Consider the following 25,112-nt stretch of genomic DNA (forward strand, 5'->3'; position numbering starts at 1 on the left):
CCCCCCAAAAAAACTACACAGTAGAGATATTTGCACCCAAAAAATGGCAAAAATTTGCATAAAAAGGTGACATGTCTTTATGTAAATATATATTTCCTTCCAGTTGGCTGCAAAGCCTCCTAGTGAAAATGCTAGATGTACGTCATGGGCCACGTCTACTGATCCAGTTATGGCCTGAATCAAAGAATATATCAGGTGCAATGAGGAGTCAAAGTAGGCCTTACATTTCTTTTATAAAATTTTTCACGTACTTTGCTGGTCCATAACAAGGGTGGCAAGCTCATGTTAGGTTCCAAACTTTGATAGGAACTTAGCATCAGAGTTTGTAATAATCCACAAAATTCCAGGACCCTAACAGGGGGTGTTTGGCAACAGTGCCCAGACAAAGTGGCCATTCTATATTGTGTGGAGCACGGTACTCTAAGAGTGACCTTCATTCAGCTGCATCTAGCTCTTGAACCAAGAGATCCAGCCCTAGTCAACATCCCTGAAATATTTCTCACTGGATCTTAATGCTGGGGATAAAATATTGTCCACTTTCATAATTCAAATGGAATGTAGTCTATCATATTTTCAAGCTAAACTTACTGAGGTAGATATTAAAAGTGTTACCTCAAACAAACAACATGAATTTTAAAAAAGCCGTGAAGTACTTGGGCATATATTGGTGAGCGTGTCAAAAGAGGGCAGAAAAGGGGCGGGATATGGATGGGAGCATGGGCGTTCTAGAGTATGGCCAGCAGTTACATGCATAACTCTGTATTTTAAAATTATTTTATTTATTTATTTATTTATTTCTTTTATATACCGACGTTCGATCGAGATATCACATCGGTTTCCAGATAACTCAAAGAATAGGGTAGTAACAGCCCTATTTTACATTATAACATTGTAATAAAAATAATAAATTGTAACATTGTAATAAATATAACAAATTATACAAATTATAACAGGAATAACAGGATTACGTTGAACATTTGATGTAGTATATAACATATGTACATAAATGACTTGTTGATGAGGATATATTAAGGTTAGGTTGGCAGGGAGGGTTGAAGGGGGGAATGGGGGGGATAGGAGGGGGGAAGGTGGTGCAAGGGAGGGAAGATGGTGATGCGAGGTGCTTGTGTAGGGGGGGCGTGGTGTGTTGCAGTTGAATTTGGGTAGGTTACGTGTCAGGTGGGAATGCTTTTAGGAACAGCCATGTTTTGAGGTGTTTTTTGAAGACTTGCAATGAAGGTTCATTTCTGAGACAGGTGGGGAGGGAGTTCCATAAGGAGGGGCCCGCAATTGTTATGGCTCGTTTGCGGGTGACGTTGAGGTGTGCAGATTTGAGATTGGGTACGGCTAGGAGGCCAGTGTTGGTGGATCTGAGAGTTCTTTGAGTAGGGTAAGGTTGTATTCCGTTGTTTAGCCAGTTCATGTTGTTGTTGTTTATTTTTTTGTGCATGAGGGTGAGGGTTTTATACTGGATTCTTTGGGTAATGGGTAGCCAGTGGAGTTCTTTGAGAGTGGGTGTGATGTGTGAGGATTTTTTGTTGTTAGTGATGATTCTGGCGGCAGCGTTCTGTAGCACTTGGAGGGGTTTGATGTGAATTTCTGGTAGGCCAAGGAGGAGGGAGTTGCAGTAATCAAGTTTTGCGAAGATAATTGATTGAAGGACTGTTCGGAAATCGTGCTCTTGGAGAAGGGGTTTGAGTTTTTTTAGTGTCTGGAGTTTGAAGAATCCATCCTTGATTGTATTGGAGATGTGTCGTTTAAAGTTGAGATGGCTGTCGATTGTTACGCCTAGGTTTCTTGTGGACGGCGTGAGTGAGATTTGGGGCACTCCCGGGTTGGTTGAGCTTCCTGGGTGGTCGGAGGGGGTGCACTTGAGTGGAAGAGAGGGTCGGTCATCGTGGATGTGAATGATTTCTGTTTTGGCTTGGTTGAGGCATAGAGATAATTGAGATAGCAAGTGGGATAGATTTGAGCTGAGTTTGTTCCATTTTTCCATGGTTAGTTGGATGGACTTGTTTATGGGGAGTAATATTTGTATGTCGTCTGCATAGATGAAGTAGGTGAGGTTTGCCTCTGAAAGGTATTTGCATAGTGGGATGAGGTAAATGTTAAATAGGGTTGAGGATAGGGAAGAACCTTGAGGGACTCCATGAGTGAGGGGCACTTGAGAGGATTCAGATGAGTTTGTCTTGACGATGTAGGATCTGTTTGAGAGGTAGGAGTTGAACCATTTGATTGTGGTGTCTTGGAGACCAATTTCTTTAAGTCTAGTGAGGAGAGTTCTGTGATTGATGGTGTCAAAGGCGGCGGATATATCAAGAAGTATCAGGAGGAAAGATTTGCCTTTGTCGCGTCCTCTAAGGATGGTATCAGTGAGAGAGAGGAGGAGGGTTTCAGTGCTGAAGAATTTTCTGAAACCATGTTGTGCGGGCTGTAGAACATTATAGGTTTCAAGGTGTTCTGTGAGTTGATTGTTGACTGTTTTTTCGATGATTTTTGCTAGGAATGGGAGGTTGGAGACTGGTCTGTAATTTGCTGGGTCGGATTTGTCGAGTTGAGGTTTTTTGATGATTGGTTTGATGATGGCGTTTTTGAGTTTTTCTGGGAAGATTCCTTGTTCTAGGGATAAGTTGATGATGTAGGTTATTGGTTTGACAATAATCTCTCTGATGAGTTTTAGGGTTTTGATGGGGATGGGGTCTAGAGGGTGTGATGCAGGGTTGGTTTTTCTGATGATAGGTTCGATTTCTGTGGAAGCAACGGGTGTGAATTGTGACCATGTGTGGATGGGAGGGGGGATGTCAACTGGGTCGTTGTAGTTTTGGGGAATTTTGGCGATGATGTTGTTAACTTTGTCCTTGAAGAATTGTGCTAGTTTTTCACTTGAGATGTTGCTGGAGTTTGGCTTATTGTCATTTTGGATGGGGTTGGTTAGGTCTTTGACATAGGCGAAGAGGGTCCTCGGGTTATATTGGTAATCATGAATTCTTGATGTGTAGAAATTGCGCTTTGCTGTGTTGAGGTCTGTTGTATAGTTATGTAGTAGTGTTCTGAATTTGTCTTTCAGGTTTGAGGTGGGGGTTCGTCTCCATTGTTTTTCAGTTTGTCTCAGTGTTCGCTTTGAGGTTTTCAGTTCTGGGGTGTACCATGGAGCTCTTTGCTTTGTAGATTGCTTGATTTCCTTCCTTATCGTGGGACATAATGTATTGGCTATGTCTGTGTTGATGGTTATCCAGGAGTTTGTGGCTGAGTTGGCATCATTTAAGTTGATTGTTTTTAGTGCCTCAGGTAGCACTTCGGCGATGTCTTCACTGGAGCATGGTTTGGTGAATTCGATGATTCGGTTGTTTGTTTGTATTGGGTTGGATTGGAGTTGAAGCTTGGCTTGGATGAGGCTGTGGTCGGACCATGGGGTGGGGGTTGTAGAGGGTGGTCCAGTTGCAGATATTTTGTTGTTTATGAATATTAAGTCCAGGGTATGGCCCGATTTTTGAGTGGGCGTGTTGATGATTTGGGTGAATCCAATGGCAGACATGGTGGAAAGGAGTAGTTCGCTTGTGGGGGAGGGAGGGTGGGTGTCGATATGGAGATTGAAGTCTCCTAGTATGATGGCTGGCTCTTGTAAGTTTATGTGGGTTGTGATGGATTCAATCAGGGGGGAAAGGTTATGTTGTAGGCAACCAGGTGGGGCATATAGGAGGAGTATTTGGAGATGTTTTGATTTGAATAGGTTGGTCTCGATAGGAGGTGGTAAGTTAAGGGAGTGGGAAGAGAATTTAAGTTTTTTGTGTGCTAGGAATAGTAGGCCACCTCCCTTTCTTTTGCTTCTGGGAATGGAGAAAATATTGTATGTGTTTCTGGGCAGTTGATTGAGTAGGACTGTATCAGAATGTTTCAGCCAGGATTCGGTTATACAGAATATGTCTGGTTGGTCATCTGTGAGTATGTCATGGATGACTGGGATTTTTTTGGTGATCGACTGTGCATTAATGAGGAGGAGGGTGATGAGAGTGATTGTGGTATAGGGTATGTTAGGGTTGGTGTGAATTTTGGTGAGGCGTCTAGTGGTGGGTGTGGCTTTAGGAGTGTGGTGGTGGTTGTGGCGATGGATTAGTTTGGGGATGTATTGGTCTGAGGCCATTGTGTGGGTTTTGAGTGGTGGCAGGGGTTGTCAGGTTGTTGAGTGTTGGATGGTTTTTTTGTTTTTTTTGTTTTAGAGATTCATGTGTTGAGTGTTGGAAGGAATATATGGGGGCTGGCAGTTGCTGGGGGCTGTGGAGGGATTGGAGGGGAGAGCAGTGAAGACAGAGGAGTATACGGGGTACACAAAGGGAGTGCACTAAGGAGCGCACAAAGGAGCAGGCTCCTTTGGCGTGCTCCTTAGGCGCGCGACGCTAGGCGCGCGGCGCCTGGGAGTCTGTTACATTTGAAATTAAAGGGCTAAACAAGGTTGTCCCCTGATTGGCTGTGCGCCGGCAGCGTGTCCCTCGGAGGCGGAGGAAGGTCGGCCCGATGACGTCAGCGTTTCTCGGCGGAAGGCAGGGGCTGCCTCGTGGTCGGGGTCGGAGGCGGTCGTGGGTAAGTGAAATCAAGTAGGCCTTACCCCGGCGGGCCTCCGGCGCCGATCGCGCAGGCCCTGCACTGCTCCCACTCGCCCTCTCCGTAGAGACCATGGCGCGCGTAGGCTTGTTATCTGCGTAACTTTACTACTGCTTCAGATGAGGAGCGAGTCTGTAGTTCGAGTTTTAGGGCTTACAGGACATAGTGAGGGTTCTGGGTCAACTGGGGGGCATGCAGGATGAAGAACCAGAGGGTCTGGAAGACCTTGGATTTTAACTTGGCAAACTGATGGACTAATTGGAAAAACTGGGGTGTCCCTCACGCATGTTTTAAAATCTGCCTACATATGTGCGGAAAAGCCGACAAAGTCCTATGGAAGACAGGGTGCTAATTGTGCTTGAGTAACCGCTTAAATTAGAAGCATCCTTACCATGGTTGGTATATTTTAAAACATATGCACGCAAATGCATGCATGATATAAAATCCCAGCATATTTTTGTTCACTCCGATACACACGTGTATGAGTACATATGCGTTCATTTTAAAATTAGCCTATATATAATTAATCTAAAATTCACTCTGCACATATCAAGGCAAATCATCATCCAAGAATGTGGGATACTATCAAAAGCTTTTTTTTTTGTTAGTCAATCTATGCTGTACGAAGGTTTCATCTTGTCTTCCAGCTTGTCATGATGTCTTTATTCATCACCAACTGATCCTTGGTTTTACTGTATATGCCCTTTTGTTTCCCTTCTATTCTACTGCCATGATTTTATTCAATGCTATATAATCATACATTCAATCTGCATCTACTGCAGTGAACAGCTTATAGATTTTAGGGAGGAATGCTGGTCAATAATTTGACCAAAAACATGTTTACCTACAGTCTAAAAGTTGTTCACTATATCAGATGCAGACAAAATATATGAGGTGATCTGCATCTACTGCAGTGTTGCTCCATAAACAGGATGGAGTCGGTTTAGAGGGAGGCTACTAAAATGGTCAGTGGTCTTTGTTCTAAAGCATACGGGGATAGACTTAAAGACGTAAACATTCATACCCTAGAGGAAAGGTGAGAGAGGAGATAGGATAGAGACATTCAAATATCTCAAAGGTTTCCATGCACAGGGGATTTATTTTATTTATTTATTTATTTAGGATTTTTATATACCGGCAATCATGAAGACATATCTTGCTGGTTTACATAGAACAGGAGTGCATTATATACAAAAACTAGAACTGTGGTGACGGAAGGTACAGTTACATTTAACAAGGGAAGCCGAACTTGGAGAAGGAAGAGAAAGGAGAGAAGAGAAATAGTTAAACAATATACAAATTAAATATAGTGTACAAACTAATATACAAAATAGATGTTAAATACAAGAGAATGGTGTTTTTGGAGTCATTGGATTGTGTCATTGGGTTGTGTCCGGAAAAGCTTGCTTGAATAACCAAGTCTTGAGTTTTTTCCTAAAAGTTAGGAGGCAGGGCTCCTGTCTGAGGTCTGTGGGAATGGAATTCCACAGAAGAGGGCCAGCTGTGGAGGTGGCGCGATCTCTTGTGGTAATGTGTCTGGTCGTTTTCGCTGGGGGAACTTGGAGGGAGCCTCTATAAGCATCTCTAGTAGGTCTAGTAGAATTATGTACTAGGAGGGGGAATTGAAGATCGAGAGTGGTGAGTTGATGTATAGTTTTGTAGGTGGTAGTTATGGCTTTATACATGATGCGGAAGTATACGGGTAACCAGTGAAGCTCTTTCAGGACGGGGGATATGTGGTCTCTTTTCCTTGCGCCTGACAAAATTCGGGCTGCAGAATGAGCCAAGCAGTTTACAAATAAAAGCACAAACATAATTTCAGAAAACATTGATAAAATAATAAATATAAAATCAATTGCATACACCAGTGGCCCCACCAGCCAGTCATTTTTCAGGATATCCACAATGAATATGCATGAGAGAAAATGTGCATGTTATGGAGGCAGTGCATGCAAATTTTCTCTTATGCATATTCATTGTGGATATCCTGGAAACCCGACTGGTTGGGGACCACTGGCATACATAATTTCAGAACACGTAGTTATAATAGGATAAAACAACAACAAATATAAGTAATCAAACAAGACACAAGCAGCCAAAACAAAATAGCCCAGCTTCTCTGAAACCTTAAAAGTTGCAATAGGAAGAATATAAAGTACTATAAATAAATAATCTAACAAAACTGAACATCTACTGCTAAACCCCAACAGAAGGCAGAACTGGATAAAAGCCAGGCCTCTGCCTGTTTTCTAAACCTAAGTGTCTAATTTAATTCACTGTGAAGTTTAATGGGAATAAGTTCCATACATCAGGAGCTGCGACCGCATTTCTTCTGTATAAAACTGTGATGACTGCCATCTCTATAAAGGCCTTATTTAATATAAACCTGAAAATAACCAGTCATAAGTGAGGAAAAGGCCATCAGCCATCATTAGCTACAAAGCCTGGGGAAAGCCACACTGCACCCTGACAGTGTGCAGCTAGGAATGGATCTGCCAGGTCCTTGGCCACTGTCGGAAAGCGGATGCCGGGCTTGATGGACCTCTGCTCTTATGAGACTTTGTTATTACACTAAACATGCAAGTACAGACCGAACAAAGGTCTCCCCTACAGTTTGTTTACTGAACTTTCTCTCTGCATATACAACTGGAATAACACGACCACCACACTAACAACCTAAAACTGCAGGAGAAAATACATTTTCAAGGTCACAATTACCTGCAGGATTGTTCCTGTGTAAAAGTTACATCCTCCAAAGACAGGTGCGTCTTATAAAACCTGAGAAGTGCATTCCTAATCCAGGCAATGAATCACGGGAGTGCTGCTGACAGCGATTGGGGGGGGGTCACAGGAACTGCTGATGGCAGTGTCTGGGGGTGGATGGTCTCGCTGTAATTATTCCAACCTATTATATAAAGTGTGACGGCAAAAAAAGACCCTATGACCTCTTTACAGAGGTCCCCTATGCTTGTCCTATCCTAATCTGAAATCAGATATTCTCCTTGTCTCCACCACCTCCAAAAGAGAGGCTGCCCCATCCATCCATCACCCTTTCTGTAACGAAACATTTCCTTAGATTGACCCCCTTTCACCCTCTTCTGCCAATGTAGGATTGCGATGCCCCCATATACTCCACCACTGTTGTGCTGTCGGATAGGACCTTGATCAAACTTCCCTTTACTATTGGGAGAAAATGCAATAGGGCTAGCCTGATGTTGCAAAAGATGTCGTCTGCTGCCCAGGGGACTATGTGTCTAGGGTGGATATCATTAATGCCACCCTGGAGGGAGGAAGAGACTATCAAGCTAGGGCCAGGGAACATTGTACAAATCTCATCTTGTGGAGACTTTCCTCACTCCATATAACATCAAATCTTCTCTGAGGTCTACTGTGCTGTTTGTATGTCTCACTCTGCATGTCAAAATGGCCCCAAAACCTTAAACCACCACAAAAACCTCACCTCGAGTTGTTAGCTGGCCCTTCCAGAGTGATATAAATAGTTGAATACTGTGAAGGCCTCTCCACTCTCCCATCTCCAAACCCAGAAATTGCCGAAATGCAATTTGCAATTTGAAAAAAAGGTGTGGTTATTTCCAGCGTTAAAACGTGCGATAGCATTTTTCAAAAAAGCCCTAAAGTCCCACCTCTTTAAACAAGCCTATGAAGGCTAATTTGATCTTATGTTCTTATTCTGTTTTATTTTGTTATTTGTTTTTTGATTTTTTCATGATTTTTTAATGTGGTCTTATAATTTATGTAACTTTTACTTCTGCTTTGACATCTTTATTTGTTATTTTATGTTAATTAACTATGAATGTAATGCTGTACCCTGCCCTGAACAGAGAAGGGCAGACAAGAAATGCTTTAAAATAAATAAATAGGAGCCAAGATGGCCACTGCATGAGACACGCCAAAGAAGCTCAGCTCTCCTATACTTGTTACTGAGTTTCCTTGGAAATATTTGCTGTTGCTGGATTTCTACTAAGATGTCGCATACTAAGCGTAAAGCTAAGTTAAAAAACCATTTACCTGATAAAGATGAAGGAACCCAAACAAACAAAGATTTAGAGCTTCTTCGAGGTAACCCCAAAAACACCGGAAGCGAGGGCCACATTGGAAGAGAGCCAGGAGCTCGGCTCTCTAGCCAGGGCCGAGATGATCTCGCTACGCCCGGGGGCTCCTGAGATGCCGACACCTCCCCGAGGTCAGATGCGGGTCGAATAGAGGTAAACATCACGATCTCTGGGAGAGAGGAGCAGAGAGACACCGACCCGGGATTCTGACGGAGGAGGAGGAGAGAGCGTGTCATAGTGGATAACACATTGAAATCGTCGGCTCAGTGTGCTGCAGCAGTCAAAAAAGCAAACAGAATGTTGGGAATTATTAGGAAGGGAATGGTTAATAAACAGAAAATGTCATAATGCCTCTGTATCGCTCCATGGTGAGACCGCACCTTGAATACTGTGTACAATTCTGGTCGCCACATCTCAAAAAAGATATAATTGCGATGGAGAAGGTACAGAGAAGGGCAACCAAAATGATAAGGGGAATGGAACAGCTCCCCTATGAGGAAAGACTAAAGAGGTTAGGACTTTTCAGCTTGGAGAAGAGACGACTGAGGGGGGATATGATAGAGGTGTTTAAAATCATGAGAGATCTAGAACGGGTAGATGTGAATTGGTTATTTACTCTTTCAGATAGTAGAAGGACTAGGAGCAACTCCATGAAGTTAGCATGGGGCACATTTAAAACTAATCGGAGAAAGTTCTTTTTTACTCAACGCACAATTAGACTCTGGAGTTTGTTGCCAGAGGATGTGGTTAGTGCAGTTAGTATAGCTGTGTTTAAAAAAGGATTGGATAAGTTCTTGGAGGAGAAGTCCATTGCCTGCTATTGAGTTCACCTGGAGAGTGGCCACTGCCATTAGCAATGGTTACATGGAATAGACTTAGTTTTTGGGTACTTGCCAGGTTCTTGTGGCCTGGATTGGCCACTGTTGGAAGCAGGATGCTGGGCTTGATGGACCTGATCCAGTATGGCATTTTCTTATGTTCTTAAAAGAGGGAGATTGGGGAGCTTCGGTCGGAGGAATTACCTCGATTCCTAAGCCCCCTTTGTCGGCACAGGCACAGGACAACGAGGAGAGCTTCACAGCACAAGAATTGGTAACGTTAATACCCGGAACAGTTTTTTCACGACAAAAACCACATTGGAATCGTTATGGAACGCTTTAGTTTCTATTCAGTCTGCCATATCAAATTTGACACAAGTAGTCCTTGAGACTAATAAAAGGGGATTAAATATTGAAAAAAATGTGAGTTTACAGAAAAAGAAAATTGAGCAACTGGAGGAATCATTGAAAATGGAAAATATTCAAGTTAACTTAATTAAATCAGCAAGTTTAACTGAGAGAAAATGTGAAAGTATTGAAAATTCACTTTGCTATTTAAATCTGCGGGTGGTTAGTTTTCCTATTATTAAGAAAATGTCTCCTCTTGAAATGTTTAAAGAACACATGAGAGAGTATCAAAATACCAAAGGAAATTGCACCTGTGATTAGCAAAGCCTTTTTTGTGTCCAGGAAATCTTTGCCTGTAAATGAGGGGTCATTAAATATTTCAGATATGATTGAGCTGTCTTTACAGACAGAAATACACGAGAGGCACTTTACTGGTCTCATTTGCGTTCAAGCAGGATAGGAACTCTTCTAAAGTTTTTCTTTAGAAACAGAGCGGCCCAATATCACGGGCAACAAGTTTGGGTGTATCTGGACATAGTCCGTCCTACACAGGAGCGCAGGAAGAAATGTATACAAAGTGGTAAATAGGGGGGCCAGTGTGGTATTAAGGTACCATCCCTCCACCATTTTGATCCAATGTGTACCCTAGTATCACAGTGTCCCATTAGTTATCCTGCTTCTACCAGGTCTCTGAGATGCCAGTTATATCTACCTCTTCATTCAGTACAACACACTAACTCTCCCTTATTTTTTTTTTTTAGACTTCTAGCATTTGTATGCAGACATTTAAGGGTATGTTTTTTGTTTGTTTGTATTAACAACTTGCTCATCAGTTGACCAGAGTAATTTGGAATCTTTCTGGTCTTTACTTAAAAGAAACCTGGTTCACTTTGGCATTTATTGCAACCTCTCTACTGGGATGCCCTAATTTCTCTGTTCTCTCAAAGATACATCATTCCGAACCATGCACTTCTGAGCAATTGTCAGCTTTCCCCCATCATATAGTTTAAAAGTTGTGCTATCTCCTTTTTAAAAGTTAGTGCCAACTGCTTGGTTCTACTTTGGTTAAGGTGGAGCTTATCCTTTTGCAAAAAGAGCCCCCCTCCTCAAAATGATACCCAGTTCCTAACAAACCTAAAACCCTGTTCCATGCATTGAGACACTGGAGCTCTGCCTGCCTCTGGGGTCCTGCATATAGAACGGGGAGCATTTCTGAGCATGCTACTCTTAAGCTACATTACAAGTACCCAGTAGGATCCCAAGGAATAAGTTCAATTCTTCTTGCTCATAAAGAAGAAAAAAAACAAAACAGTGGCCTTCCCCCAAGTCTACATTACCAATAGTGGTTTATGGATTTTACCTCCAGGAACTTGTCTAAATCCTTTTTAAACCCTGCTAAACTAAATTCTTTCAGCATTTCCTCTGGCAATAGATTCCAATTTCTCCAATTGTTTTAAAAGTGCTACCCATTAGGTTCATGGAGGGTACCCTAGTTTTAGCATTACTGGAAAGGATAAATAACTGTTCCTTAATTACTCATTCCACCCCCCTCATGGTTTTGTAGACCTCTATCATATATTCTCTCAGCTGATTTCTCCAGGCTGAAGAGCCTCTTTAGCCTTTCCTGATAAAGGAGCTGTTCCATCCCCTTTATCATTTTGGTCATCCTTCTCTGTACCTTTTCTATTTCCACTATGTTTTTCTGAGATGGGGTGAACAGAACTGCACTCAGTATTCAAGGTACATGCAAAGAGTGGTGGAGCACTCTAATGATAGAGCAATAGACTGAGAACTAGGGAAGCCTGGGTTCAAATCCCACCAATGCTCCTTGTGAGCTTGAACAATTACTTTACCCTCAATTGCCTCAGGTACAAACTGATAATAAGACCTCTGGAGACAGGGAAATACCTACTACTGAAAAGGTGTTGAGTCAAATCAACAAATTAACAATGGAGCGATACAGAGGCATTATGATATTTTATATTTTATTTTCCATTCCTTTACTACTAGCACCTAACATTCTATTTGCTTTTTTGACCATCTCTGTACCCTGAGCCAAGGATCTAAAATATTGTCCACAGTGACGCTAAGATCCTATTCTAACATGGACCCCAGCATTATGTAACTATAGTTTGGATTATTCTTCCCAAAATGCAGTACTTTGCATAAATCCACACTACATGTCATCTGCCATTTGGATACCCAATCCTCCAGTCTCAAAAGGCCCTCCTGCAATCTATCACAACTTTGAATAACTTACGGGCCGATACAGTACAGTTAACCCTCTATTGGACGCGCGTTTCTGACGCGCTAGCGTTACCCTTTATTCAGTAAGGGACCGAAAACATGCGTCCAAACCCCCCGAACTTAATAGCGCCCCAACATGCAAATGCATGTTGATGTCCCTATTAGTTATTCCCGTGCAATTCAGAAAACAAAATGTGCAGCCAAGCCACACATTTTGCTTTCAGAAATTAGCGCCTGCCCAAAGGTCGGCGCTAATTTCTTCGAGCACCGGGAAAGTGCACAGAAAAGCAGTAAAAACTGCTTTTCTGGGCACCCTCCGACTTAAGATCATGGTGACATTAAGTCGGAGGTCCCGAAATTTTAAAGTAAAAAAAAAAAAAAAAAAAAAAAATTTGAAGTCGGCCCGTGGCTCGAAAACCGGACGCTCAATTTTGCCGGCGTCCGGTTTCCAAATCCGAGGCTGTCAGCGGGCTCGAGAACAGACGCCGGCAAAATTGAGCATCGGCTGTCAGACCCGCTGACAGCCACCGCTCTGGTCCAAAAGGAGGCGCTAGGGACGCGCTAGTGTCCCTAGCGCCTCCTTTTGCCTGTTTTTACCGCTGGGCCTAATTTGCATAGTGAATCGCCCCCCTCTCCCGCGGACTTTACTGTATGGGCCCGTTAGCGTTGTCTGTAAGTTTGATCAGCTCATTCGTCATTCCTTTTTCCAGATAATTTATAAATATGTTAAAACAGCACAAGTCCCAGTATAAATCCCTAGGGCACTTTAACTCTTCTCTGTTTGGAAATCTGACCATTTAGTCTTATTCTCTGTTTCTATCCTATAGTCTATTCCCAATGCATAAGAGGAGCCTCCTGGTATCTCTCCTGGGGAGCCTCTCATGAGTGACTCTCTCAAACACCTCTACTTTCTATGCCTGCTATGAATTGTTTGCACCTATTTTTGGATTTATATGATTTTATAAACTCTTGATGGATCTCTGTAGCATCAGCTTAGCACATGAGAAATTCACGTGTATCTAGCAAGCACTTTATGAAGCACAGCGCACACGGGACCCTGAAGCAGGTCCCAGCACCTCTCCCCTTCTCACGCTAGGGGAGAAGCTCCTTCCTTGAATGTCTCACAGGAATGCAGGGCTCCAAGGGCTCACTCAGCCCGGCCTTTGCGGTTTTCTGTTTGATTTTCCTACTGCACAGGTTTCACTCCACTTATAGAAACTTTCCTTGGTAGTTTCCCAGGTGGAAAAACAGGAATTAATTCATGCATGAGACAAAACAGTCTCAAAATAAACAGGGAAAGGAGCTTGAGGGCACGCAGCTTCATATCATGTAGGCTGGTGTGAGACTTTACAACACTGCCCAATCTGTACCAAGCAATCACACCCTCTACCCCCTAACCTCAGGAATCAGAGGTCCTCATGCAGTCCCTACGCCCTTAAAGAACGAGGAGACAAATGAATGTCAGAAAGCTTTCAGCTCTATAAGGAGAAAGCATTAAATAACAGCTGAAGCAGCAGAGCTCAGCTTAGGGCTCAGACACACACAGACTGGTTTTGCAGGTTAAGCTGCAATGTAAGGAGCACTCTCCCCTCAGGGCAAAGCCAGCTGCTTCCCAGGGAGTCAGTCAATTATTTGCTGAGGGATTATACAGAAATATAGAATCAGATTGCAAGGAACAACCACAAGATACAGCCTACCTGCCCATTCTGTTTCTGATGCAATAACAAAGATCTAACTATTAATCTCCAGTTTCACCCTCATTCCCCCACAGCTAAGGATCCTCTGTGCTTATCCCAGGCTTTACCCCTCACTCCCTCACAGCTAAGGATCCTCTGTGCTTATCCCAGGCTTTACCTCTCACTCCCACACAGCTAAGGATCCTCTGTGCTTATCCCAGGCTTTACCCCTCACTCCCTCACAGCTAAGGATCCTCTGTGCTTATCCCAGGCTTTACCTCTCACTCCCTCACAGCTAAGGATCCTCTGTGCTTATCCCAGGCTTTACCCCTCACTCCCCCACAGCTAAGGATCCTCTGTGCTTATCCCAGGCTTTACCCCTCACTCCCCCACAGCTAAGGATCCTCTGTGCTTATCCCAGGCTTTATCCCTCACTCCCTCACAGCTAAGGATCCTCTGTGCTTATCCCAGGCTTTACCCCTCACTCCCCCACAGCTAAGGATCCTCTGTGCTTATCCCAGGCTTTACCCCTCACTCCCCCACAGCTAAGGATCCTCTGTGCTTATCCCAGGCTTTACCTCTCACTCCCCCACAGCTAAGGATCCTCTGTGCTTATCCCAGGCTTTACCCCTCACAGCTAAGGATCCTCTGTGCTTATCCCAGGCTTTACCCCTCACTCCCTCACAGCTAAGGATCCTCTGTGCTTATCCCAGGCTTTACCTCTCACTCCCTCACAGCTAAGGATCCTCTGTGCTTATCCCAGGCTTTATCCCTCACTCCCCCACAGCTAAGGATCCTCTGTGCTTATCCCAGGCTTTACCTCTCACTCCCCCACAGCTAAGGATCCTCTGTGCTTATCCCAGGCTTTACCCCTCACTCCCTCACAGCTAAGGATCCTCTGTGCTTATCCCAGGCTTTACCTCTCACTCCCTCACAGCTAAGGATCCTCTGTGCTTATCCCAGGCTTTACCCCTCACTCCCTCACAGCTAAGGATCCTCTGTGCTTATCCCAGGCTTTACCCCTCACTCCCTCACAGCTAAGGATCCTCTGTGCTTATCCCAGGCTTTACCCCTCACTCCCCCACAGCTAAGGATCCTCTGTGCTTATCCCAGGCTTTACCTCTCACTCCCCCACAGCTAAGGATCCTCTGTGCTTATCCCAGGCTTTACCTCTCACTCCCTCACAGATAAGGATCCTCTGTGCTTATCCCAGGCTTTACCTCTCACTCCCTCACAGCTAAGGATCCTCTGTGCTTATCCCAGGCTTTACCCCTCACTCCCTCACAGCTAAGGATCCTCTGTGCTTATCCCAGGCTTTACCTCTCACTCCCTCACAGCTAAGGATCCTCTGTGCTTATCCCAGGCTTTACCTCTCACTCCCTCACAGCTAAGGATCCTCTGTGCTTATCCCAGGCTTTACCCCTCACTCCCTCACAGCTAAGGATCCTCTGTGCTTATCCCAGGCTTTACCTCTCACTCCCTCACAGCTAAGGATCCTCTGTGCTTATCCCAGGCTTTACCTCTCACTCCCCCACAGCTAAGGATCCTCTGTGCTTATCCCAGGCTTTACCCCTCACTCCCTCACAGCTAAGGATCCTCTGTGCTTATCCCAGGCTTTATCCCTCACTCCCTCACAGCTAAGGATCCTCTGTGCTTATCCCAGGCTTTACCCCTCACTCCCCCACAGCTAAGGATCCTCTGTGCTTATCCCAGGCTTTATCCTCTCACTCCCTCACAGCTAAGGATCCTCTGTGCTTATCCCAGGCTTTACCCCTCACTCCCTCACAGCTAAGGATCCTCTGTGCTTATCCCAGGCTTTACCCCTCACTCCCTCACAGCTAAGGATCCTCTGTGCTTATCCCAGGCTTTATCCCTCACTCCCTCACAGCTAAGGATCCTCTGTGCTTATCCCAGGCTTTACCTCTCACTCCCCCACAGCTAAGGATCCTCTATGCTTATCCCAGGCTTTACCTCTCACTCCCCCACAGCTAAGGATCCTCTGTGCTTATCCCAGGCTTTACCCCTCACTCCCCCACAGCTAAGGATCCTCTGTGCTTATCCCAGGCTTTACCCCTCACTCCCTCACAGCTAAGGATCCTCTGTGCTTATCCCAGGCTTTACCTCTCACTCCCTCACAGCTAAGGATCCTCTGTGCTTATCCCAGGCTTTACCCCTACTCCCCCACAGCTAAGGATCCTCTGTGCTTATCCCAGGCTTTACCTCTCACTCCCCCACAGCTAAGGATCCTCTGTGCTTATCCCAGGCTTTACCCCTCACTATTCCCCAGTTAAAGATCCTCTGTGTCTGAATATATTTTGTAATTCACATTAAACAATTGTTTGGAAATTGATAAATAGAAGAGTGAATACATAAAGAAAATAATAATTTGTAATGTTGTATCCTGTGACCTCTTATTCTGGAACTGCCTCTCCACTGAAAACCATTTGTTCCCTGTGTACTGTGTATGTCTTTGAGATACCTGAATATCGCTATCATATCCCTTCCCCCAGACTTCTCTCCTCATTTAGGGTGAACTTATTCTGGGGCCTATTTATCAAACTGTGCCCACATGGAGCCCTGGCCAGAGGATGGGTTGGAGGTTGCTTAGCAGATATTTGCCCTAGAGTTTTTGTAGTTCCTACTGTTAGCAGAGCTGGAAGGGGAAAGGGGTGTGGTTTAGTATTTAAATGTTCTTGGACCTTGTTCAGACTGATTTCTCTCTGTTAAAGGGTGCAGATTTGTGAAATCGATGGATTTAGGTTCTTCAGTGGTGTATAAGGAACTTCTGATAATTGACTGAGTTGATGATAAGATTCAGGGTTACAATGTTTTTGTTTCACTACTTTTGAAAATGCACGCAGTGCATGGCCACACATGTAAGTGGCGATATTTGCACACATGGCAGATTCAAAATTCAGCCGATAACCTTTACTATAATCTCTCTCATCCCAGTAAAATTTGTTTAATCTTCTTAGTTTCCATAGTGAATTCATCTAATTGTTTTTGGAGCTCACCAATCTGAGCATCCAGCACCTCTTTAGGGAGCATATGCTGTAATGACAAGTTCAACAACAATCTCTTTCAGCCACCTCAATCTTTTCTTTAGTGGTCTCTATGATCAATAACATTAAATCATACGCACATTTATTAAGCACAGCATTCCATTTCACAATGAAATTATCGTCTTGTGCAAACAACATGGGTTCTTTATGGGGTATATTGGGTCACTCCTCCAGCGATGTAGTTATACAAAATATAAATGTCCAATAATATTTATATTCATATGTCTGATAATAAAAGCTACTGTAAACTGGACATCACGTGATGCGGTGAGCAGAGAGGACGTGAATGCCTCGCGCTCTGGGTGCCTTCCCTCTGAAAACGTCTCTAAAACTGAGATCTTGAGATTTTTACTCCCCTGAACATCATACTTCAATCAAGGTTGAACAAAGAGTTGGATTGGGTGATATTGTATCTATTTATGCAACGATAGGTCTACATGCCCAACCAGAAAAGAAAAAGACAAGCTGTGTAAACCTGAAGTCAAAATGTCCACCACACAACCAGCTTCACCACACGGCGCCTGGAACGAATCAGCGGTAGCGATGATTACCACCGCAGTCGTGGCAGTGTTAAACTCTTGTTTCGATGAGATTTCTTCACAGCTAGCTGAAGTCAAAAGCTTGCTAGCAGACTACAAATCTCGCATGGACATTGTGGAAGGACAGGCGAGCATCGTGGAGGACGATACTTTGGCCCTGCAAGTCAAGATGGCAACTTTGGAAAAATCAGTGGCGGCACAAGACTCTAAAATAGAAGATCTGGAGAACCAGTCAAGGAGGACAAATTTAAGGTTTGTGGGGTTCGTCGAGCAGATTGTAGAGGCAAACCTACCGAATTTAATTGAGACCTAGCTTCCGGCAGAACTCAGTTTACCAGAATTAGTGGAGGAACCTGAAATTCGAATGGGCCCATAGAGTCGGGGCTGGATTATCGGACAGAAAAACAGAGTTGTGGTGGCAAAAATATTGAACTATGCACATAAAGTGAAACTCCTTCAAGCCTAAGGGGTTTTAAGAGGTTTTAACCAATGTAGAATACGCAACTTGGCGTAGTCTGTATTAATTTATTGATGTGCGTTTTCATGGTAAGGTTCTCATCTAGCTGAATACCTAAATCCTGGTTTTATTTGAGGTTTGTTTTATCTTGTGTTGTAATTTTATTTTTTCTACTCTTCAGGTTGTTTATTAGATTTTTAAGTTTTAATTTGATTATATTTTATTAATTACAATGTATTTTACAGATAGTTTTGATTAATTTTAACCTTGTTTGGATTCTTTTATGATGTATGACTTGTGTGCTTTTATTTATGTGACTAATTGTACACCGTCTAGATTGTCTACAGATCGACGGTATATAAATAAAATAAATAAATGATTTGAGGGAGTAATTTAAAAATTACCCAGGTCTAGAGCCAGTGGTTTAACTGTCAAAGAGTTTCTACTTAACCAAATGATTTCAGTCTTTTTAGGGTTTAATGTTAATCTGAGTTTAGATAGTTCTTGTTGTATTGCTTTCATATAGGTTGAAATTGTGGATTCTGTTTTTTCCAATGATTTGGAGAACGGAATGTAGAACTCTGTTGTCAGCATACAAGAAGAAAATGATTCCTAAATCCACCAGTAATTTACACAATGGGAGCAGATAAATATTGAATCGTGTTGCTAAGAGGGCTGTATCAATATGGAAGGTATCAGATATGTGATGGTCCAATTTGACTTGGAATGTTCTGTTAGATAGAAAGGAAGAGAACCATCTGGGAACTCTACCATGAATCCCAATGTTGCTCAGCTGATGGCATAGCAGGGTATGGTCCACTGTGTCAAAGATGGATGTTAAATCGATTAGCACAAGAAAATAGGATTCATCAGCATCAAACCCTCGTAGAACAGAGACCAATAAGGAGAGGAGTAAAGTCTCAGTTGAACGATGTTTCCTAAATTCAAATCGATTTGGGAAATGTATATCTTGATCTTTCAAATGACTCCATAAGTTGAGAAAGCACAGACTTTTACAGTACTTTAGATATAAAAGACAAGTTGGATATGGGTCTAATTGAAGCAGACTGGGAGGGAATGGGGGAAGGCCAGATTTCGTCGCCACGCATAATCTACTAAAATCACTCCCCCTGCGTGCACCGCCCATACATGCGCACAGTTTTTAAAATCCGGTGCGCATATGCGCGCAGCCCACAAAATTTTTTTTTTTTTTTTTTTAACAAGGACAAGTGCACGAATGTTATAAAATCTACCCCTATATGTACCCATGGATGCAGAAAAAAAAAGACTTGTCAAGTTGCGACAACGAGGTGATTTTTCATCTTCTAATGATAATTCTTCTAAACCACCGGTTGTTGGTGGTAAACATGTCTCATTTTCTACTATTCGATCTTCGGAGGGGGTGGGGCCCTACTCATGATACGAATCCCCCTTTTTTGGGTCTTCGATCTCGAAATTCGAGAGGGAATCGAAATGCATGGTCACAAAGGGGCATTTCAGCCCAAGGCAATTACAATCCTCATCGATAGAAGAATCTGATACAGTTCACTGTGTATCAATAGGATCTGTTGATTCGATCGTCAATGAACAGTGTTTAACTTGTCTTCCAAGTCCCTAACCCCAGCGATGATGTCAGTATTGGATAAAGGGTTTTCTTTTGTCCCCTACCAGTAGATATGATGCTTTTGATACTCATGTCGATTTAAATTTTTTAGACGTTTACATATAGCTCATATTTTTAGTTCAAGCTCCGGTATAAGCACTAGATCTAAATTATATAAACCCTCGAAATGGGTTCCACCGGAACCTCTGGACAGGTTAATATAGGCATTTCAACACTGGTGTTAAGGGACTTGGACTTACTGGAGAAAAAAACAGAGGGATTAAATTTCAATTTGACAAAAAACAGGAACAGGTAGCTATTGTAGTTTTGTGTGAAGACCCCTTGTTAGTTGTCCCTGCGGACAAGGGGGGGGGGGGGGGGGGAATGACTGTTTTAGATACAGACAGCTATGATAGGGAAGTGTTGTCCCAATTAAATAATGTGACATATTAAACCAGACTTTCCATTATCTGATTGCTGAGTTTCACAAGGAGGTTAATATCCTGTATGTAACAAATCACCTGAGCTAAAGATTTCCAAATTATCTCTATCAACTGAAAAGCAGGTTGTTAATACTTTCTACTTTACACACATTAATTAGTTAATACTCTCTACTTTACACACATTGTTAAATGTAAACCGGTTTGATGTGATTCCTGTCATGAAAGCCGGTATAGCAAAATAATAAATAAATAAATACTACAAACAAAAAACACACTTTGAAATGTCTGTATGCCAATGCCAGAAGTCTAAGAAGTAAGATGGGAGAGTTACGAGTGTATAGCAGCAAATGATGAGATTGACATATATGGCATCACCGAGACCTGGTGGAAGGAGGATAACCAATGGGACAGTGCTATATCAGGGTACAAATTATAACGCAATGATAGGGAGGATCAACTTGGTGTGGGTGTGGCACTTTATGTCCGGGAGGGTATAGAGTCCAACAGGGTAAAGATCATACGAGAGACTAAATGCTCAGTAGAATCTAAATGGGTAGAAATCCCATGTGTGTTGGGTAAGAGCGATGGTGATAGGAGTATACTACCGTCCACCTGGACAAAATGGTCACACAGATGATGAAATGCTAAGAGAAATCAGGGAAGCTAACCAATTTGGCAGTGCAGTATTAATGGGAGATTTCAATTACCTCAATATTGACTGGATAAATGTAACATCAGGACTTGCTAGAGACAAAGTTCCTGGATGTAATAAACGACTGCTTCATGGAGCAATTGGTTCAGGAACGAACGAGAGAGCGAGCTTTTTTAAATTTAATTCTTAGTGGAACGCAGGATTTGGTGAGAGAGGTAATGATGGTGGGGCCACTTGGCAATAGTGATCATAACATGATCAAATTTAAACTAATAACTGGAAGGGGGACATAAGTATATCTACAGCTTTAACACTAAGGGGTAGATTTTCAAAGGGATACGCGTGTAACCCCCGAAAACCTACCCCTGCGCTCGCCAAGCCTATTTTGCATAGGCTTGGCGGCACACGCAAGCCCCGGGATGAGCGTATGTCCAGGGGCTTTGAAAAATGGGCGGTCCAGGGGCGTGGCCATGGTCCGGGGGCCCTGACACAGCAGCCTGTGTCGGGGCCTGGATAGCCGGCAGCAAGCCGGCAGGCGTAACTCTACGAAACAAGGTAGGGGGGGATGGCAGGGAAAGGTGTGGGGGACCAAAAAAAGTTCTCGCTAAGGCCGCTCAAATTTCGGAGCGGCCTTGGAGGGAACGAGGAAAGCCATTGGGCCTCCCCTAGAGCTCGGCGCGCGCAAGGTGCACAAGTGTACACCCCCTTGCGCACGCCGACCCTGGATTTTATAACATGCACGCGGCAGCGCACGCATGTTATAAAATTGGGTGTATATTTGTGCGCACCAGGTAGCGCGCACAAATGTACCCCGCGTGCGCAAAATTTTAAAAAATCGGCCCCTAAATTTTCAAAAGGGAAACTTTGATAAAATGAGGAAAATAGTTAGAAATAAACTGAAAGGTGCAACTGCAAAGGTTAAGTGTTCAATAGGCATGGACATTGTTTAAAAATACAATCCTAGATGCGTAGTCCATATGTATTTCACACATTAAGAAAGGTGGAAGGAAGGCAAAACGATTACCGTCGTGGTTAAAAGGTGAGGTGAAAGAGGTTATTTTAGCCAAAAAAGCATCTTTCAAAAATTGGAAGAAGGATCCATCTGAAGAAAATAGGATAAAACATAAGCGTTGTCAAGCTAAGTGTAAAACATTGATAAGACAGGCGAAGAGAGAATTTGAAATGAAGTTGGCCATAGAGGCAAAAACTTTTTAAAATATAGCCGAAGCAAGAAACCTGTGAGAGAGTCAGTTGGACCGTTAGATGACTGAGGGGTTAAAGGGGCTCTTAGGGAAGATAAGGCCATTGCAGAAATACTAAATTAATTCTTTGCTTCCGTGTTTACTAATGAGGATGTTGGGGAGATACCAGTTCCGGAGATGGTTTTCAAGGGTGATGAGTCAGGCGAACTGAACGAAATCACTGTGAACCTGGAAGATGTAGTAGGCCAGATTGACAAAAGAGTAGCAAATCACCTGCACTGGATGGTATGCATCCTAGGGTACTGAAGGAACTCAAAAAAGAAATTAATGATCTATTAGTTAAAATGTGTGATCTATCATTAAAATCATCCATTGTACCTGAAGACTGGAGGGTGGCCAATGTAACCCCAATATTTAAAAAGGGATCCAGAGGTGATCTGGGAAACTATAGACCAGTGAGACTGACTTCACTGCTGGGAAAAATATTGGAAACTATTCTAAAGATCAAAATCATAGAGCATATAGAAAGACATGGTTTAATGTAACAGTCAACATGGATTTACCCAAGGGAAGTTTTACCTACAAATCTGCTTCATTTTTTGAAGGGATTAATAAACGTGGATAAAGATGAACCGGTAAATGTTGTGTATTTGGATTTTCAGAAGGCGTTTGGCAAAGTACGTCATGAGAGACTTCTAAGAAAACTAAAAAGTCATGGGATAGGAGGCGATGTCCTTTCAAGGATTACAAACTGGTTAAAAGACAGGAAACAGAAAGTATGATTAAATGGTCAATTTACTCAGTGGAAAAGGGTAAACAGTGGAGTGCCTCAGGGATCTGTACTTGGACCGGTGCTTTTCAATATATTTATAAATGATCTGGAAAGGAATACGATGAGTGAGATTATACAAAATTATTCAGAGTAGTTAAATCATAAGAGGATTGTGATAAATTGCAGGAGGACCTTGTAAGACTGGAAAATTGGGCATCTAAATGGCAAATGAAATTTAATGTGGACAAGTGTAAAGTGATGCATATAGGGAAAAATAACCCTTGCTGTAGTTACACGATGTTAGGTTCCATATTAGGAGCTACTACCCCGGAAAAAGATCTAGGCATCATAGTGGATAACACATTGAAATCGTCGGTTCAGTGTGCTGCAGCAGTCAAAAAAGCAAATAGAATGTTAGGAATTATTAGGAAGGGAATGGTTAATAAAGCAGAAGATGTCATAATGCCTCTAACGCTCCATGGTGAGACCCTGAATATTGTGTGCAATTCTGGTCACCGCATCTGAAAAAGGATATAGGTGCACTGGAGAAAGTGCAGAGAAGGGAAACCAAAATAAGGGGCATGGAATGGCTCCCCTATGAGGAAAGGCTCAAGAAGTTAGGGCTGTTCAGTTTGGAGAAGAGATGACTGAAGGGGGGATGATAGTCTACAAAATCATGAAAGGACATACAAGTTAATGTAAATCGGTTATTTACTCTCTCAGATAACAGAAGGTCCAGGGGGCACTCCATGAAGTTAGCAAGTAGCTCATTTAAAACAAATCAAAGAAAATTATTTTTCACTCAGAGCAGAATTAGGCTCTGGAATTCATTGCCAGAGGATGAGGTTACAGCAGTTAGTGTAGCCTGGGTTTAAAAAAGGTTTGGATAAGTTCCTAGAGGATAAATCCATAAACTGCTATTACAGTAATTAATAAGCAATAGCTTGTGATTTATCTAATGTTTGGGCACTTGCCAGGTACTTGTGACTTGGGCTGGCCACTGCTGTTATTAGACCTTTATTGAAAAAGCCAGGCCTTACAGAGTTACTGAATTTTCATCCCGTCTTAAACTTGCCTTTCTTGGTAAAATGAATAAAGAAAGCAGTTTTAGTATAATTACAGGATTTTTGTTCAGAATCTTGGTTATTGGATGACTATCAGGTTGGTTTTAGACTATTTCATGTCACTTATTCCAACTTATTCCATAAAAAGTAAAAATCATTTATTTTAAATACTTTTGTACACCACTGTTCCAAACAGGAAAGGAGATCAAAGCGGTTTATAACTACACATACATAATGAGGTAACAAAATAAACAGCTATTACAATATTGTCAAATCATAAACAACCTCTCTATTTATTTATTTATCGAGTTTTATATAACGTCATTCGGATTCATCCTCATAAATCCATCATAACCTTTTACAACAAATATGAAGGTTACAATGTTAAGGGGGATTCAAACTGTTGTTGAACATAGGGGTATGAAAAGCTGGTTATTCCGTGAAGAGGCAATACATAAATCTCCACAAATAAACATCAGAATGGTCTATTGAAATCTGATGCCGTCTCCAACTGCTATCAGGGGCGCACTATACCCATTGGTCCCGAGTCCATCTGCTACACGCTAGGAAAATTGGTTATTTACTCTTTCAAAGAATCCAAAACTAGGAACACTCCATGAAATTAGTTAATAGCGCGTTTAAAACTAACTGGAGAACATTCTTTTACACTCAATGCACAACCGAGCCTGGAATTCACCGCCAGAGGATGTAGTAAAAACAGGCAGCACAGCTGGATTCAAAAAGAGGCCTGGGAAAGTCCCTGGAGGAAGAGTCTGTAAACCGCTATTAACCAGGTAGACTTAGAGAAAATCACTACTTATCCCTGGGCATTAGCAGCAAAGGGGTGTATCTACTGTTTGGGATCCTGCCAAGTGCTTGTGGTCTGGATTGACCACTATTGGAAACAGGATACTGGTCTTAATGGACCCTTGGCCTGACCCAGTATGGCAATTCTTGGGTTTATGTACCAGCTGTGCTAAGAATGCTGTCCATGCCATATAAGATTCTGCAAAAATTCCAAGCCTAAATATTTGGCCACTAAACTGAAATCAGATGCTCAACACCAAGCTTTTCTGGAATTCCTTTCGCCAATAGCATTAAAGTTTATTTAGATTAAGGAATAATTCTGTTTCAGTGATAAGGTAGAGTTGCAGAAATACTCTGCTTATTCTGGAGATCTCTCTACCCCTTGGGATCCTGCCAGGTACTTATGACCTGGCTTGAGCAGTGTTGGAAACAGGATACTGGGCTTGATGGATCTTTGGTCTCACTCAGTATGTTCTTATGTTATCTGATTCATTAATGGGCCTCGGACTTGATCAGAAAGCCTAGTCATTTGAAAAAATTTGAGACCTGGACAGTCTGCAACCAATGTTCCCTCAAATTTTTAAGACTGTGTGCATAAATATTTTCTTTTTGTGCAACTTTTTAATAGCCAAGTTCAAATTTGTGCAGTAGGAGCCAGTATAATACAAATAATATTGGGATTTCTTCTGCGTGCTATGTTTTGTCATGGGCATGATGAGTTCATGATCTCTGAAAATGCGCACAACTTAG

At 42.6% G+C, this 25,112-nt stretch overlaps 1 protein-coding gene across 6 annotated transcripts in view; it reads right to left on the reverse strand.

Moving 5' to 3' along the window:
- ARFIP2 (ADP ribosylation factor interacting protein 2) overlaps window positions 1-25,112 on the reverse strand; it is a 222,599-nt gene that overhangs the window by 175,543 nt on the left and 21,944 nt on the right. The window lies entirely within an intron of this gene.

This window comes from Rhinatrema bivittatum, chromosome 5 (genome assembly GCF_901001135.1).
Source record: "Rhinatrema bivittatum chromosome 5, aRhiBiv1.1, whole genome shotgun sequence".
NCBI lineage: Eukaryota > Metazoa > Chordata > Amphibia > Gymnophiona > Rhinatrematidae > Rhinatrema > Rhinatrema bivittatum.